Below are 16,350 nucleotides of genomic sequence, written 5' to 3' on the forward strand. Positions count from 1 at the left end.
AGACGTTAGTCGCGGAGGGGGACAGCGTCACTCGGCCAACCGTATCCTTTGCGGTGCCGCTGACGAGTGCTCGCCCTCCATCGTCGAGTGCTGGTCAGCCTTCACTTTTCTCCACCCACCACGTCCCTGAAGACCAAGCGAGCGCTGCTAAAGAAGCTATACGCCAGGCAGGGTTTATGATGGAGCAAGTGAAGGCGATCCGAGACGCCAGTCAAGCAGCCTATGACACCAGTTCAGCCCTTTAGAGCAATGTTCAGGTTGGTCAATCACTGCCTGTTCTGTTAGGATATGTTGTCTGAAAACTTTCCTTTCTAAAAATCTTAGTATCCGTTGTACACCCACTGGGTGTGTCGGTTGAGAATCTGGGTTGGTGGGGGCACGCTAAGTGTACCCACTGGGTGTAGTCCCCAAGGCTATGGTCGACTGCTGGCAGTGGACTATAGTCTTTATGTTTTGAGTTTTTCTTTTTTCTCATTACTGTCTTCACTCGATCTTGTCGAATGGAATCATAAACCAGTGGGGGCACGCTGAGTGCACCCACTGGGTGTAGTCCCCGAGACTGTGGTCGACTACTGGCAGTCGACTATAGTCTGAAGAACACACACACTCTTTTTTTGGGGGGTCGACTGATCGACTTCTGAGTCTAGCTGATAGAACTAGTGGAGGCACGCTGAGTGCACCCACTGGGTGTAATCCCCGAGACTACAGTTGAATGTTTAGATTCAGTTGTAGTCTTAGAAATGCTACAATTTTTCCCTTAGTCACTCGGAAGTGACCTATCTTTGACGTCTGTCGATTGGTTTTTTGCAGAAATCTTGCGAGCTTTCAGCTCGTTATACTGAATTGGAGAAAAAGCATATCCAACTCGAACTTGATCTGAAGCTCGTCCAGGAGAACTTCACGAAGGTGAAGGAGGAGGCAAAAGGTATGTTTGGTGAGAATCTTGACGACTGTCTTTGCTTTTTGCCTGTCCCCGAGTCTGATCTTATTGTGATTTTGCAGATAAACTGAGGGATTCTCTGAAGAAGAAGGATCTTGATCTCGCTGAGGCGCAGAAAGCAGCTTCGGAAAAGACCAAACTCGCAGAAGAAAAGTTGGCTTCAATCAGCAAACTTGAAGAGGAGAATACCAGTCTAAAAGCTGCTCTCGATACCGCCAACAAGTATGCTAGTCAACTGAAAAATGACAAGTTGGCCTTGAGCGATAAGGCTAGTGAGCTGGCGGGAAAGAAGAACGACCTAGAGGTTTATCTGGGAGGGCTCGCCAAGAAGTTGTTCCTCATGCTCGAAGGTAACCCCTTATATCTGACTGGTAAACACTGACTTATTGTAGGAATATTAGCTTATCCTTGGATCGTATCCACAGAATTCTGCCCAAACTTTGAAGAAGAGACCAGTCGAGTGGAGACTGGCTTGGATCCCATCAACTCTCCTGTGAAGGATGAACCCGCCATGAACATGCTCTGACTTGAGTCTCGCGTTGTTGCTGTTGTTAACTATCTTGCAAGGCTGAAGGTTGCAACGTCGCGCATCGACACGGTACTCTGGCCAGGAGAAACACTTCAGAATGACCTCGAGTCTCTGATGACTCGACTGAATGAAGTTCCAAGTCGAGTGCAAGAATGGAAGAAGTCTTCTGCCAGGTGCGGTGCCGATGTTGCTCTGTCTCTAGTCCTTGTTCACTGCAAGGATGCGCGAGAGGACAAGCTAGTAGCTCTCAAGGTGGCCAATACCAAGAAGCATGACTTGCGATCCTTCATGGAGACCTTCATCGCTGCTGCCACTCGGATCGCTGATGGAATTGACTTGGACGAGTTCGTTGCGCCTTCCAGCCCTCCACAAGAGGGGTAAAAAAACTCTATGCTTGATGCTTTAAATTTGCCTCGGTATGCCGAGTGGTTTTTGTAACCGATAAACTTTAACAGGCTTAGTGCCTGAGCACTTCTGGTTCCGTAAGACGTTATCTGAACTTGGATCTGACGTTGAATATGTTTGCATCTGCCTCCGAACGAACATTGTCTTTCGCTCGGCCTATACGCTGGTGTTTGAGATGCTCTTTTGCAGGTAAGGATGAAGCATAGATTGCAATTGACTTATACTTCGTCATTCTTAGGCTGGCGCTGGGCCGCAGCTAAGCCTCCGAATGGAAAGCTTGCTTTCCACTCGGTAGGAATTTCAAAAACTTAGGCGAGCACTGGGCTGCAGCTAAGCTCCCGAGTGGGAGGTCTGCTCTCCACTCGGTAGGATTTTCAAAAACTTAGGCGAGCACTGGACTGCAGCTAAGCCCCCGAGTGGGAGGTCTGCTCTCCACTCGGTAGGGTTTTCAAAAACTTAGGCGAGCACTGGGCTGCAGCTAAGCCCCCGAGTGGGAGGTTTGCTTTCCACTCGGAAGGATTTTACAAACTTAGGCGAGCACTGGGCTGCAGCTAAGCCCCGAGTGGGAGGTTTGCTTTCCACTCGGTAGGATTTTACAAACTTAGGCGAGCAATGGGCTGCAGCTAAACCCCCGAGTGGGAGGTTTGCTCTCCATTCGGTAGGATTTTATAAACTTAGGTGAGCACTGGGCTGCAGCTAAGCCCCCGAGTGGGAGGTTTGCTCTCCACTCGGTAGGATTTTATAAACTTAGGCGAGCACTTGGCTGCAGCTAAGCCCCCGAGTGGGAGGTTTGCTCTCCACTTGGTAGGATTTTACAAACTTAGGCGAGCACTGGGCTGCAGCTAAGCCCCCGAGTGGGAGGTCTGCTCTCCACTCGGTAGGATTTTATAAACTTAGGCGAGCACTTGGCTGCAGCTAAGCCCCCGAGTGGGAGGTTTGCTCTCCACTCGGTAGGATTTTACAAACTTAGGCAAGCACTGGGCTGCAGCTAAGCCCCCGAGTGGGAGGTTTGCTCTCCACTCGATAGGATTTTTGTGGCATAGTTTTGGAGGAGAAGGTAGCAGTCGACCTGCGCTTCGTCCTCCTTGCAGAGTGCACGTTGTATTTGTGGCATATCTCGGAAGGAGAAGGCAGGAGTCGACCTACGCCTCGTCCTCTTGGCGGAGCGCACGTTGTATTTGTGGTGTAGCTCGGAAGGAGAAGGCGGGAGTCGACCTGCGCCTCATCCTCTTCGCGGAGCGCATGTTGTATTTGTGGCGTAGCTCGGAAGGAGAAGGCAGGAGTCGACCTGCGCCTCGTCCTCTTCGCAGAGCGCACATTGTATTTTATACTTAGGCAAGTACTTGGACTGCAGCTAAGCCTTCGAGTGGAAGGCTGGCTTACCACTCGGTAGGATTTTGTTTAAACTTAGGCGAGTACTTGGACTGCAGCTAAGCCTCCGAGTGGAAGGATGGCTTACCACTCGGTAGGATTTTGTTGAAACTTAGGCGAGTAATTGGACTGCAGCTAAGCCTCCGAGTGGAAGGCTGGCTTACCACTCGGTAGGATTTTGTTTAAACTTAGGCGAGTACTTGGATTGCAGCTAAGCCTCCGAGTGGAAGGCTGGCTTACCACTTGGTAGGATTTTGTTTAAACTTAGGCGAGTACTTGGACTGCAGCTAAGCCTCCGAGTGGAAGGCTGGCTTACCACTCGATAGGATTTTGTTTAAACTTAGGCGAGTACTTGGACTGCAGCTAAGCCTCCGAGTGGAAGGCTGGCTTACCACTCGGTAGGATTTTGTTTAAACTTAGGCGAGTACTTGGACTGCAGCTAAGCCTCCGAGTGGAAGGCTGGCTTACCACTCGGTAGGATTTTGTTTAAACTTAGGCGAAACGGATTCGCAGCTAAGCCTCCGAGTGGAAGGCTGGCTTACCACTCGGTAGGATTTTTTACAAACTTAGGCGAAACGGATTCGCGGCTAAGCCACCCACTGGGGGACTAATTTATGAGAAAAAAGCAATAACAATCACTGGGGAAAATTATGAAACTCTTGTCTTTGATAAATAAACTACAGAAGTACTTTTATTACAACTCATCCGAGTGAAAACTTAAGTATAAAAGGGGCGGAGCAGCTCCGCGTTCCATGCTCGGGGCTCATCAATCTGGTGCTCGACATTGTAAAGGCGGTATGCTCCATTGTGGAGAACCTTGGTGACGATGAAGGGACCTTCCCAAGTAGGAGCAAGTTTGTGTGGTTTCTTCTGATCCACTTAGAGAACTAAATCTCCCTCCTGGAAAGCTCGACTCTTCACATTCCTGGCATGGAAGCGACGCAAGTCTTGCTGGTAAATGGTCGATCGGATCAAAGCCATCTCTCTTTCTTCTTCTAGAAGGTCGATCGCGTCCTGTCGGGCTTGCTCTGCTTCAGCTTTGGTGTAGAGTTAAACTCGAGGTGCATTGTGAAGCAGGTCACTCGGCAAGACTGCTTCAGCTCCGTAGGCCAAGAAGAACGGAGTCCTCCCAGTCGACCAGTTTGGCGTGGTCCTTAATCCCCAAAGCACAGACGAAAGTTTGTCGACCCATGCACCAGCTGCGTGCTTGAGGTCGCCCATCAGTCAGGGTTTCAACCCTTTGAGAATTAAGCCATTTGCTCGTTCTGCTTGTCCATTCGACTGGGGGTGAGCGACTGAAGCATAGTCGATTCGTGTGCCCTGAGATGTGCAGAAGGCTCTGAATTCGTCGGTGTCGAAGTTTGACCCATTGTCTGTGATGATGCTGTGTGGAACTCCATATCTGAATATCAGCTCCCTAATGAAGCTGACGGCGGTGCCGGCATCCAGATTCTTGATGGGTTTAGCCTCAATCCACTTGGTGAACTTGTCGACTGCTACCAGCACATGGGTGTAGCCGCTTCTGCCTGTTCTCAGTGGTCCAACCATATCCAACCCCCATACAGCGAAAGGCCAGACGAGCGGAATGGTCTTCAAGGCTGAGGCGGGTTTGTGCGACATATTGGAGTAGAATTGACATCCTTCACACTTGTCGACTATCTCTTTCGCCATCTCATTTGCTCTGGGCCAGTAAAAACCCGCTCGGTATGCTTTAGCCACGATGGTCCGAGAGGACGCATGATGGCCACAGGTCCCCGAGTGGATGTCGTTGAGAATCATTCGACCTTCTTCCGGTGTTATGCATTTCTGGCTGACTCCAGTCATACTTTCTCTGTACAACTGTCCCCTCATGACAGTAAAGGCTTTGGACCGGCGGACGATCTCTCGAGCCTCTTCTTCATTCTCTGGGAGCTCTTTCCTCAGAATATAGGCGATATAGGGCACTGTCCAGTCGGGAGTGATGACCAGAACTTCCATGATTAAGTCGACCACAGCTGGGACCTCAACTTCAGTCGGATCTGTGGCGCTTTTTGGCTGCGGGGCTTCCTCAATGAAAGGATCTTCTTGAACCGACGGTGTGTGAACATGCTCCAAAAACACGCCACTCGGAATGGCTTCTCTTTTGGAAACTATCTTCGCCAAGTCATCGGCTGCTTGATTTTTCAGTCGGGGGACGTGATGGAGCTCTAATCCCTCAAATTTATTCTCCAGCTTTCTGACCGCATTGCAGTAACCAGTCATGGCTGGGCTTCTGACGTCCCACTCCTTCATCACTTGGTTGACCACCAAATCTGAGTCACCGTAGACCATGAGGCGACGGACGCCGAGTGAAATGGCCATACGCAACCCGTACAAGAGTGCTTCGTATTCTGCCTCATTGTTGGAGGAATCAAAGTGAATCTGGAGTACATATCTAAGCTTATCCCCTCGGGGGGAAACCAACACTACCCCGGTACCGGAACCATTCAGCATTTTGGAGCCATCGAAGAACATAGTCCAGTGCTCCGAGTGAACTTGGTCGGTAACTGTTGTTCAGTCCACTCGGCAAGGAAATCTGCTATTGCTTGGGACTTGATAGCTTTTCTTTGCCTCAAATCTGATATCTAGGGGAAGGAGTTCAATCGCCCATTTTGCCACTCGACCAGTTGCATCTCTGTTGTGCAGAATCTCTGATAAGGGGGCATCGCTAACGACTGTGATGATATGGTCAGAGAAGTAGTGAGCAACTTTCTTCGTGGTCATATAAATCCCATATACAAGCTTCTGATAATGAGGGTATCGTTGCTTGGATGGGGTCAGGACTTCGGAGACGTAATATACTGGGCGCTGAACTTTGAAGGCTTTCCCTTCTTCTTCCCGCTCGACCGTAAGGACAGTACTGACGACTTGTCCTGTGGCTGCAATATAAAGCAACAAAGGCTCTTTCCTGATCGGAGCAGCAAGCACCGGCTGGGTGGAAAGCAGAGTTTTTAGCTCTGCAAACGCTGCGTCAGCTTCAGGAGTCAACTCGAACTTGTCTGACTTCTTCATCAGTCGGTAAAGAGGCAATGCCTTCTCACCGAGACGAGAGATGAATCGACTTAAAGCGGCCAAGCAACCAGTGAGCTTCTGAACATCGTGCACACGCACAGGTCGTCTCATTCGGAGTATAGTGCCTACTTTCTCTGGGTTTGCATCGATTCCTCATTCGGAAACGAGAAAACCGAGTAACTTTCCACCAGGAACTCCGAATGTGCACTTGGATGGGTTAAGCTTGATATCGTACCTCCTGAGGTTGGCAAATGTTTCAGCGAGGTCAGCCAGCAGGTCAGAACCTTTCCGTGACTTGACCACAATGTCATCCATGTACGCTTCCACATTCCTACTGATTTGATTGAGCAAACACTTCTGAATCATCCTCATAAATGTGGCCCCGGCATTCTTGAGGCCGAATGGCATGGTGACATAACAGAAGCACCCGAATAGGGTGATGAAAGCTGTTTTGATCTCATCGGGTCCAAACAGACGGATCTGATGGTACCCGGAATAAGCGTCCAAGAAAGACAATCGCTCACACCCCGCAGTCGAGTCGACTATTTGGTCGTTGCGGGGAAGCGGAAAATGATCTTTCGGGCAGGCCCGATTGATATGCTTAAAATCGATGCACATGCGAAGTGAATTGTCCTTTTTGGGGACCATGACGACATTGGCGAGCCACTCGGAGTGGTAAATCTCTTAGATAAACTCTGCTGCTAGGAGCCGAGCCACTTCTTCGCCAATAGCCTTCCTTTTCTGGACGGCGGACCGTCGCAGATGTTCCTTCACAGGTTTTGCCTTTGAATCGACTCGCAGACGATGCTCAGCCAGTCCCCTGGGTACACCCGGCATGTCAGAAGGTTTCCATGCAAAGATGTCCCAGTTCTCACGGAGGAACTGGATGAGCGCTTCTTCCTATTTGGGGTTGAGTGTTGTGGAGATATGAGTCGGAGCAGCGTTGGGGTCGGTCGGGTGGATGTGAACCGGTTTAGTCTCACCGGACGACTGGAACGCTGATTCCGTAGCAGGTCTTTTTGCTCACAACAAATCACTCGGGTCCGCATTCCTCTGGTGTTCCTGCCACTCTTCTACCACCATCTGAGCATCGGCGATTTTTGAGCCTTTCTGGAAGCACTCTTCCGCCTTCTTGTGGTTACCAGTGACAGTGATCACGCCTTTAGGGCCAGGCATCTTTAGTTTGAGGTACATGTAACATGATCGGGCCATAAAAAGTGCATAAGCTAGCCTGCCTAAGATGGCATGGTAGGCACTCTGGAAATCCACAACCTCGAATGTCAGCTTCTCTTTGCGGAAATTCTTTGAATCACCAAAAACCACATCAAGAGCAATCTGGCCGAGTGACGCGGCCTTCTTGCCAGGGATGACTCCATAGAAACTCATGTTGCTTGTGCTCAGTTTGGACATCGGAATGCCCATCCCTTTCAGCGTCTCAACGTACAGTATATTCAAACTGCTGCCGCCATCCATCAACACTTTGGTCAGTCGAGTGCCCTCAATGACTGGGTCGACCACCAACGCTTGCCTCCCAGGGGTGGCTATGTGCGTCAGGTGGTCAGATTGGTCGAATGTAATGGCAGTTTGAGACCACTTCAGATAATTGGGTGTTGACGGAGCAGCCATATTTACTTCTCGATTTATAACTTTTAGTCGGTTTTTGCTCTCTATGTCAGCAAAAATCATCAGGGTGGAATTGACCTGTGGATATTCCTCGTCACTGTCCTCCTTGCCCTCAACCTTGTCCGACTCTTTTTCTTTGTCCTTGGACTGCTTCCCTTGGAACTGCTGTATCAGGAGTCGACACTGTCGAGTGGTATGCTTAGGGTAAATGAAGTTACCCTCTTCATCTTTCTTGGTGTGGATGTGACATGGCAAATCCATCACATCATTTCCTTCTTTATCTTTTACTTTCTTGGGGTTCCAAGGCCCCTTGGGTTTCCCTTTGAACTTTCCTTGATTCAGGGCCAAAGCTTCTCCAGGTGCGGCTGGCTCGGCTTTACGCTTTTGCTTCCGACTGGAATTTCCGCCTCCAGTGTCCTGGGCGATTGACTTGTGCTTGCCGCTCCGGAGCCGATCCTCTTCCTCACCATTGGCATATTTGGTGGCTATTTCCATCATTCGACTCAGAGACATGTCTCCGGTTCGACCGAATTTCAGGCTTAGCTCTCTGTATTTTACGCCCTCCTTGAAGGCGCAAACTGCCTGATGATCAGATACATTCTCTACCGTGTGATGCAGTGTGATCCATCTCTGAATGCAATCCCTCAGAGTTTCATTTGACTTTTGCACACAAGATTGCAGCTCGGTCAGTCCTGATGGTCGCTTGCACATTCCTTCGAACGTCCTGACAAACACTCGGGAGAGGTCTTCCCACGTGTAAATGCTGCTGGGTGTCAACTGATTCAGCCAGGCTCTGGCTGACCCTTCCAACATAAGAGACAGATGCTTCATGGCCACCTCGTCATTCCTGCCGCCGATCTGAATAGCCACTCGGTAGTCCTCAAGCCAAGTATCAGGCTTGGACTCATCGTTGAACTTGCTGACTCCAGTCGCCAACCTGATGTTGGGAGGAATCACCGCGGCTCTGATGGCTTTGCTAAAACACTCTGGTCCGGAGACATGAACTCGGCTGCTGGTGGGTACATCTCTGTCATTACCCTCTTTGTGGGCTTTGTTCCGGTCGACCAAACCTTGAACGATGATGGATCTCGCATCAAAGCCTGGTTCCCTGGGGTCGACTAGAATCCTTCGCCTGCCACTGTGATGGCATCTATCATCCTGCTATCGAGGCACATATGATCCACCCCTTGGGGGAGGAGTGGGCACACGACGTCGATCATTGCGATCGAACCGATGATCATACTGCTCATAGTTCATGTACTGATCGTGCCGGTCACCGCGCCCTTCACGCCTCGGGGGCGATCTGGGGCTATGAGCCAATTGGACCGTATTCGCCGCCACGGATCTGCTGTGAATCCTGTTCCGTGACTGCGATACAGCCGAATTCTGATCTCCTGCTGCCCGGAGCAAATCCCTGATCTGCATCAAGCCTCTGTCAGCTTCTGACTGGGAAGGCTGAATCAACTCTGCTATACGGGTTGCAGCTGCTAAATTCTGAATCGGAGTTCGATATACCTGAGTCGGAGGTTTAAAGAGTTGGCGTCGACTGGAGTCTGGAATTCGTTGCCGCGCGCGCTCGTCGAGTGCCCGCTGAAGGTTCTCCAGTCGAGTGCGCTCGGCCAGGTTGGCCAAGCGTGCGTCCTCTAAGGCGCGAGCCTCAGGGGTTTCTCCAACGATCGGAGTGTGAAGCGCATCCATGTTCCGGCGGCGAAGCTCTTCCATCTGCTGTGAATTGAGGGGCTCAGGAAGGTATTCCTCATGGTTGTGCGACGGATCGCCTCCGCCCTTGCCTCCCTCGGCGCCAGGAAAGCAAGGGGGAATGTGCGGTCCATTGACCATCAGGACCTCCGCCGCTGGATCACTGCTGTCGCACCCGGATGCAGTCTCTGCGGAGCCAGTCGACAGGTCGAACAGGCCATAGAGAGATTCGTCGGGCTCGATTGCCACGACTTGGGCGGTGGTCGACTGGCGAGTCATCGCGTGTCTCACCCACCGCTGAAGCCTCGACCGGCCGGAGCGCTTACGCCGACGGGAAGCGGGGAGGGAGGATAACACGAAAACCGGCTGATACAGGGTCGACGGTTGCCGCAGAAGGACGCAGCAGACGCATGCTCGAAAGTGTGTAGCTCCGCGGACCGGGAGCGCGTCCACGTCGAGCGGAGCCTCCTGCAGCCAGGCAGAGTCGTCGACGACGAATGTGAGTGCGCCGAGACGGATCTCGCGGCCCTCAACCAAAACTCCACCTGAAACCATAATGATGGGAATCGGAAAGATTGCAACTTCTCCAATAAGTGGCTAAGACACCTGCCCCACGGTGGGCGCCAACTGTCGTGATTCTAAGTCTGACAGTAATGTAGGGGGGTACTAAGGAGAGGCAAGATCCTAGCTATGGAGTAGTTGTGCACACAAGTATTTACGAGTTCAGGCCCTTCTCGGAAGAAGTAACAGCCCTACGTCTCGGAGCCCGGAGGCGGTCGACTGGATTATATGTGTGAGAGTTACAGGGGTGCGAACCCTTCTGCCAGTGGAGAGGGATGGCTTATATAGAGGATGCCAGGACCCCAGCCTGCCCACGTAGCGGAGGGTTAAAGTCCATTAAGGCCTGGCGTTACTGGTAACGCCTTACATAAAGTGTCATCATGACCATAAAGACGACTTAATTACAGACCATTTGGATACAGAGTAGATCCTGAACTCCTGGTGGTCGAGTGGGTCTTTACGGTCGAGTGGCTTCAAGTTCGTCGAGTGTCTTCCAGTCCGTCGAGTGGAATCTCTCTTGGTCGACTAGGAGACGGTCTCTTCTGTAGATGTCCTTGAGGAGGGTACCTGGGACAGGTACATGACCCTACCCTAGGTACATGACTTCATCAGCCCCCGGGCCGGAGCGTGGCAGCGGGACGGATGCCATGGTGTGTGGTGGCGGCGGCTCGGCGACTTCGCTCCCCCGTGGCAGAAGGCCTCGCGATCTGGTGCGTCGCGGTCGTCAGGGACACCGGTGGCATGACCGGATCGGTTCGCGGCGGCGCGGTTGGATCTATGCCCAAGCGTGGGCCTTGATCGTTGGACTGCCGTCGGCACGAGGGCGGGTGCGACTCGTCGACAGCTGGGCAGATCCCCCGGGATTCTACCCTTGTCTGGTCCTTGACAGCGCGGGCAACTCCGGGGGAAACCCTAGATCTCCTTGGGATCGAGCGATGGCGGAGCTTTTGCGTCGTAGTCCCTCTTTAGGGCATCGTTTTGGAGTTTACCCTGGTTGAAGGGACCAGCGACGTCGGCGGTGCACGTCTGGTGGAGCAACAGCCGATGAAAATCACGCCGACTATGGTTATGGCGGACGATGACGGCGTCTTAGATGTCGTTCCCTTGTCGAGGCATCGTCGTTGCAGTCTGCGTCATCAGGCTCGGGATGCTCCGGGGGAAACCCTAGATCTGGGTCCTCCGGATCGGATGATGATGGTGTTTTATCGCTTTCCCTCCTGGGGACATCGTTTTGGAGCAAGTGATGGCTGGGGGGATGGTGGAGCGGTACTTCATCTCACACATTGATGGCGGCGGTTATCGGCGGCATGGCGCTGTGGAGGCTCGGCGTCCGATGCGCGGAGATGGACTCGCGCAGAAGGAGGTAGCTGTCTGGCATCATGGTTACATCGACGACAGAGTGGCCACACAAGGTAGAAGCCTCAATATGATCTTACGACGGACCTGTGGAAGATGGCGGCGACGACACACGAGTGCGTCTGACCGGATTGTGCCCCACACCCGGTATGTGGCTCGGCTGGGGCTTCCGACTTTTGATGTTAGGCTCAGGTGAGTGGTCTGGGTAGTGGCCCAGCTAGCACCCCTTCATCATATAGATAGGAGTAGCGGCAGATGTTGCCAAGATGGTGGGTTCAGACATATTGTTGTAATACTTTGTAGGATCCTCGAGAATAATCAATAAAGTGGTCGTATGCATCTTCCAGATGCAGAGGCAGGGGGTCATCCTCCTTTTTTAAAAAATAAAGACCCTGTGAACACGACATATATCTTGGGGAATGCCCAACACTAAGCCCAAGCGCTAGAAGAGAGCGGTGGGATCGATTTCTTGGTTTATAGGTAGTTGGACCAAAGAATGCTGGCGTCGGGCATGGAATGATGCAAAAAAATAAGTGTTGAGCTCTCGGTCCTTTTTCATGGACCTATTAAAAAAATATGTAGAGATCGACTTAGCGCCAGTAATTAGCGTCCACCATAGAAATAGAAGGCGCTCTGGTGATTTACTTTTACGATATTTATTCTCTATAAGTGTAGCATTGGACTTGTTCTTACTCGCTTGGCCTCTCCACAACTTTCTATGTGTGTATTGCTGCTTATTGATCAAGACTATCCCCATGACAAGGTAAAACCCCTGAACTATAACTGCAACACGCATCTCAAAGTAAGGTTCTGCTCTAATCGAAGGTTAATAGAAAAACCACGGAAATTGGGAAACATGAAGGAATCGAAAAGGAACGACTCTGCAAAACATAGGAACAACAGATACAAAAAACCAATAGTAGTGCGGTTTTCAGCTTTTAAGAAAACAAACACAAGAAGAAGAGGATTGACCTGTGGGTCCTAAAGACCCACCTTTTGATATAGAGTTATATATTGAGCATTTATCTACAGCGGTCCTATGTTGCATAGACCAACCATTTAAATGTAGGCCTCAATATGGATGGTTGATGACACATTGTCTCCATTCTCTCTCTTTTGCCTCGGGTATACACCAAACAAATGAGCTGCAGCAGAATGTCCGTGTTCATGTGAAATCAAGGGCCAGAAAACCATTAAGGGGATCCCTAGTTAGTGTTTAATTTGAAGAAAATGCCAACATAGGCTAGAATTCCTTAGAAATAATTTTCTGATAGCTTTCCATATTGTTTTCCTCCATACCGAATGGGGACTAATAATCTAGAGAAAACTGCAACGGGAAGCAACCGAGGAGGTACATTGACTTACTAGATATCACACAATTGCCTAGATTGCAAAAGCCTCATTGTTGGCATCTTCTAGCAGATAATATTTTTTCACTAAGGCAGCGCACACCCTTGGAGAAAATATTTTCAGCGTATTAAGCACTAAATTCCAGATGTCTTCTATTCTCATGCTAGCTTTCCTAATTTTCGTGCATTGTTTTGTGAAAGATGACATATGAGAGGAAGGTGTTGATGTTTAGTTACTCATGTAGCATGGAGGGAACACACTCCACCCGTGGTCGTATTTATAAGGATAGTTAGGTGCATGTGATGTGGTTGTTGGGCATATATGTGTCGGCTATTCCATCTGGGGTTTACTAGCTCAACTACGAAACTACTATTATTTCCCCCCTAAAGGGTTTCTCTCTTCCCTATTCTCGCATGAGAGGTTATTCTCGATATTTGAGGTATGTTTGCTATCCCTCCATGAATTATGCTAGTACCTGCCAAACCAGCATGGAATGGGCTTGACGTCAATGTAGTCAGCCCAACTTTGGAATCTGGGCCGCGGCCATGGGCTTCAACTTCTGGTTGGTTTTTGAAAGGCATCCTGGACCGGGCACGCCCATCTCTTGCTTGACGCGAGACGTAGGGCAGCCTCGCTCGAGCGAGTGCGAGACTGGGCCGACCGAGCTCATAGGAGGCCACAACCTTGTTTTTCCGATTTTTTCACGTTTTTATTTTCTTGCTTTTTTTACCTTTGTTGTGCTACCAAATATTTGTGTGTGTGTGTGTGTGTGTGTGTGTACACACACACACACACACACAAATCTATATATATATATATATATATATATGTATATATATATATAACATTTGAAATTTTTTAATCTAGCATTTGTAAAATGTTAAATGTGTATAGAAAAATATTTCTCATGTAAACTGAAAATTTATACAAAAAATACAATGTGTATGGAATAAATCATATATTTAAAATATGTTAATCAAGCATTCGAAAAAAAGTTAATCATCTATTTAAAAAATTGTAAACCTGTACAAAAAAATCCTGATGTATACCAAAAATAAAGAACGCGTATTAGAAATGTTGAACATAAAAGCATAATTTTTAAGAAACTGTTGATCGTGTATCAAAAAATGTTAATCATATATTTAGAAAATGTTAACATGTATAGAAATGTTCCAGATGTACACCGAAAATATACGATGTATATGGAAAAAGTGGTCATCAAACACCAATAGTTGAAAAAAATTAATCATCTATTTCAAAAATATTAAACGTGTACAAAAATGTAGATTATGTACTTAAATTTTGGAATATAAAAAATATAAATTTTAGAATATAGAAAATATAAAATTTAGAAAAATTGATTTTTAAAAGAAATGTTAATATTAGATTTATAAAAATGTTGGACATATATTCCAAAATGTTCCTGTCATATAACAAAATTTAACTATGTGTATGAAAAATAGTCATCAAACATAATAATTTAAAATGTTAATCATGCATTCGAATTATTTTTTTGAACATGTATGAAAACATGTGCTTGGTGTTTACATAAAATGTACACATTTGTATGAAAAATATGGACATATGTTCAAGGAAAACAAAAAAGTGAAAACCGAAGAAACAGAAAAAAGAAACACCTCAGAAATGAAGAAAACGGCAAACTCAAATAAAACAGTGAAAGCCCATGAGAAGCATAAAAAAAGCAAAAGCGAAGAAAAATAAAGGAAACTAAGAAAGAAAGAAAAACAAGGAAAAAAGATAAACGGAGAAAGGAATGAAAGAAAAAGTAAGAAACCCGATGAAAATAAGAAAGGAACAAAGAAGCATGAAGAAAGAAAGGCAAAAGAACCAGTGAAAACGGACAAGAAGAAAGAAAACTGAAAAAAAGAAAAAAAATGAAAACTGTGAAAGAAAAGGAAAACCGGTGAAAAAACAAATGAAAAGAAAACCAAAAAACCATTGAAGAAACACAGAAAACCTAAAGGAAAAAATGGAAATAAAAACAAAGCGAACAAACCTAGCCAGCCCAGGAAGCTTATTTTTTGAGATTTAATTAGGCAGTTAGGACGGTCTGGTGCTGTGTAGCGCAGAGACAAAAGCTTCAGGTATGACGGTTAGAGTTTTTTATTTATTTAAGGTTAGATAGTCTCGCGTGATGCGAATATAGTGAATATAGTTCTGGAGTCCTGGACCGTGGATTCTCAGATTCAGTCAGCTCATGAAATGGATTTCGAGTCCACACCGCTGGTCTGAGTTTGCATTTTTGGACCTATGGGCAAACGAGCTTGGTCTTTCACTTTCGGAGGCCTTTTGGATCTTGGATTAAATTTCCATTGGTTTCAAGAAGAGTCTTGTCTGGATTCTTGGCCACTTCCTGTTTGGCGTTTATAACAGCACTGATAGGGCAATCGGCAAATGACGCATCCCCCTCCTACATGATGGACCGGCACATGTAGCGGTTCGCTATTGTTGTTTACGAATGTCCCCAGCCATCTTTGTGAAACATCTAAAAGCTTCCGACTGGTTTTTCTATGTTTGTTTGGACATTTTTTTTCCTTTTTGCTATTTTTTGTTTTCGTGAACTTTCATATACATGAACTCTTCCAAATGCGTGAGTCGTGATTTTTTTATGTGTTAACTTTGCTCAAATCCTTGAACTTTTTTCAAATCCTCTTTTTTTTGAATTCATGAACATTGTTCAAGTTCATGAACTGTTTTTGAATTCATGATATTTTTTCCAAATTCATGAACTTTTCTCAAATTCATGAACAATTATTTTTTAATTCCCTGATTGTCTTTTAAAATTTGCATTTTCCTGAAAAGTTGACGGTCAACGGTCAACCAGGTCGACCACGAACCGAGCGTCTTGCGTGAAGTGACAAGCAAGCCGAGCTCCTTGCATTGCTGGCCGGCCCAAGCAAACAGCCGCGTGAGTGCTGCTTCGTCAGGGGTGGGGATGTCAGTGGGAGAAACTGGCATATATGGGAGCTCCAATGGGAGAAGCTAGAGGCGCCATCTGATGGAGGAGGTGGATCTTGGACAGCCGCGTGCCGCTAGCGGAGGCAGGGATGCACTACTTCTAGACGGAGATCGACAACATAGGAGGGGAGGCAGGGCGTGAGCACCGGCGACTCGCTATGATCAGGCAAAGATGTTATCAACTTATCATGCACACCATCACAACATAACTTAACAATGTTAACAAGTCTCATTGATCTGTATATGGCTTTGTACGACAGCATCCTCGTATGTGAGAGTGCAATTGTCTTACTTGTAGTCATATGATTTTCCCCTACAAAAATTTCTAAAGATTTTTGAACAATTCTAGTGGGAACACAAAATCGTGACCTTCGTAGATAGAAGTGTTGGAAGCATAATAAGAAAGTTTTGATAAAATGGACAAAACTACAAATCAATCACACACTCTTCAAGAAACACATGCTAGAGGACGCTTTACTAGAGTTACATATTACTTTCAGGATTTCTG

This window comes from Triticum aestivum, chromosome 7B, assembly GCF_018294505.1.
Source record: "Triticum aestivum cultivar Chinese Spring chromosome 7B, IWGSC CS RefSeq v2.1, whole genome shotgun sequence".
Taxonomy (NCBI): Eukaryota; Viridiplantae; Streptophyta; class Magnoliopsida; order Poales; family Poaceae; genus Triticum; species Triticum aestivum.